At 52.5% G+C, this 2666-nt stretch overlaps 1 pseudogene; it reads left to right on the top strand.

Annotated features, from left to right (window-relative positions):
- Nucleotides 1-460: 460 nt before the first annotated feature.
- On the top strand, nucleotides 461-1536 carry LOC101976035 (tribbles homolog 2 pseudogene; annotated as a pseudogene).
- The last annotated feature ends 1130 nt before the right edge of the window (nucleotides 1537-2666 follow it).

The raw sequence follows: 2666 nt of genomic DNA, 5'->3' as shown, positions 1-2666 counted from the left end.
CCGCCGTGCGCTTCCCGAAGACTGCACAAACTACAGCCGGGCTTCTCCGCCCCGTCTGCGATTCGGAAGGCTGCCTGGGGTTCGCTTCGGGAAACCCGGCGCTGCAGCTCTCCACCTTAACATTCTGGTTACTCATCTACATCCAGTTGGGAAAAGAGAGAGAAAAACTAAAAAGTGAGGCGATTCTGCATACCGCTGGCTGCTTTGGGGTAACAAAAGGACCCGAGTTGCCTTTCAACGGAGCACCGCCCCCCCTCGCCGGGAGCCCGGCTCGGAGCGGACGAGGTGCTTGCGGAGCCCATCAGGGGCTTCCAACTCTTTCTCCACGTAACCCCTCTGCATCCCCTCCCCTCTGGTTCCTTTTTTATACCTGTGGCACAGAGGCGCCTGCAGCCGCACTCGCCTGCGACTCCTCTCTCCAGCGGGTTTTTTTTGTTTGTTGTGTGCGATCCCCACACTCATGAATATACACACGTCTACCCCCATCACAATAGCGAGATATGGGAAATTGCGGAACAATACCCAGGATTTCGAAGAGTTGTCTATAAGGTCCGCCAAACACAGCCAGAGTTTCAGCCCGAACCTCGGCTCCCCGAGCCCGCCGGAGACTCCGAACTTGTCGCATTGCGTTTCTTGCCTCGGAAAGTACTTATTGTTGGAACCTCTGGAGGGAGACCATGTTTTTCGTGCTGTGCATCTGCACAGCAAAGAGGAACTGGTGTGCAAGGTGTTTGAGATCAGCTGCTACCAGGAGTCCCTGGCCCCCTGCTTTTGCTTGTCTGCCCACAGCAACATCAACCAAATCACGGAGATCCTCCTGGGCGAGACCAAAGCCTATGTGTTCTTCGAGCGAAGCTATGGGGACATGCATTCCTTTGTGCGTACCTGCAAGAAGCTGAGGGAGGAGGAGGCAGCCAGACTGTTCTACCAGATCGCTTCAGCCGTGGCCCACTGTCACAACGGGGGCCTGGTGCTGCGGGACCTCAAGCTGCAGAAATTCATCTTCAAGGATGAAGAGCGGACTCGGGTGAAGCTGGAAAGTCTGGAAGATGCCTACATCCTTCAGGGAGACGACGACTCCCTGTCCGACAAGCACGGGTGCCCGGCCTACGTCAGCCCCGAGATCCTGAACACCAGCGGCAGCTACTCGGGCAAGGCCGCGGATGTGTGGAGCTTGGGAGTGATGCTGTACACCATGTTGCGGGGCCGCTACCCTTTCCATGACATTGAGCCCAGTTCCCTCTTCAGCAAGATCCGCCGTGGCCAGTTCAACATTCCAGAGACTCTGTCCTCCGAGCGGCTGACCTCGCAGGAAATCCTGGACCACCCTTGGTTTTCTACAGATTTTAGTGTCTCCAATTCGGGCTGTGGTGCTAAGGAGGCGTCGGACCAGCTGGTGGCGTCGGACCAGCTGGTGCCGGACGTCAACATGGAAGAGAACTTGGACCCTTTCTTTAACTGAGCTCACGTCCCCCAGAGACTTAGCGGGTACCAGGAGCTAGAGGGCCCCAGAAAGGAGTTCTTCCAGGGAACGCGGGGCCTGGCTGGGCAGCATGAGGGACACTCACTGTCACCTGTTTCTTGGATCAGAGAAGGAAGCCTTCCAGGAGCTGGCTGAACATGTAGCACGGGGCAAGAGAGGCGGGCAGGGGTGGGGCCGGGTGGACGGGAGCCCCCCAGCTCCTCCCCCCGGTGTAGCCTGGGAGACCACCCCTTGCCCACTGGGCTGTTTCCAGCCAACCCCACTTTTCATTTTGTTCAGAAAGTAGTTGCCGATCTTGATAGAATCAAAACTCTCTGCCTGAAACACACATCTTGGCATTGTACTGTTAGCATTTAACTTCTTGTTATGATTTAGGGAAGGAACAATTGGCCGAGGAGGGTTTTTTTCTGTTTTGTTTTTGTTTTTTCTTTTTTATTCTTCTAAACAAGCCAACCACCTATGTGATAATCAATGGGATTCGCTAAAAAAAAATAATAATAATAATTCGGTGCACACAGTCTGACCTGAAACCTGGGTGCTACACTAAAGGAAAGCAGAAGTCCAGTTGGTGTCTCTTAATCACTCTCCTCCACTCATTTCTTCTAAACAGACTCTTCAATGTCCTGCTTAGGAAATGACATGTTAAGGCTTTGCTCCCTGAAGGGGAAAAATATGTCCTCACGGGCTCTCCTGTTTCGTGTCAACTGGTTTGTGGCAGGAAGCTATTTGAAGTCCAGCTTCCAGACGCATGACACTAGGGTAGCCGAAAGGGGAAGAAGAAAGGAAAAGAGAAGTTCAACTCCTGTTTGGTTTGTGTCCTTTGAAGGGTTTGCCTGGCAGGTCCCCCTCTTTGCTGAGTGACAGCCAGGGCCCAAGAGGGCGGGAAGCTCCTGGAACCTGGCAGTTGTGCGACTCTCTGATCTCAACTACACGTTTTGTCTTTGCTTTATGGGAAACTAGTGGAATGAAACAGGTTGTCCCCCATGTATAAAACACAGGGCAGCTATTTAATTTTCTTTACGAAGAATGATCCCTTTGGCTCGGAAGGCCCTCTGGTTTGGACAGAAAAAAAGTGGGAAGGATGATAAGCTGAAAGCTTGGATGATATAAATAAAACATCCCTCTATCCCAATGCGCACCTTTGAATTTTCAGAAACTCTTCTATTTATTAAGGAAAATGTCA

This window comes from Ictidomys tridecemlineatus, unplaced genomic scaffold, assembly GCF_052094955.1.
Source record: "Ictidomys tridecemlineatus isolate mIctTri1 unplaced genomic scaffold, mIctTri1.hap1 Scaffold_45, whole genome shotgun sequence".
NCBI lineage: Eukaryota > Metazoa > Chordata > Mammalia > Rodentia > Sciuridae > Ictidomys > Ictidomys tridecemlineatus.
This window is presented reverse-complemented; position numbering and strand designations above follow the sequence as displayed.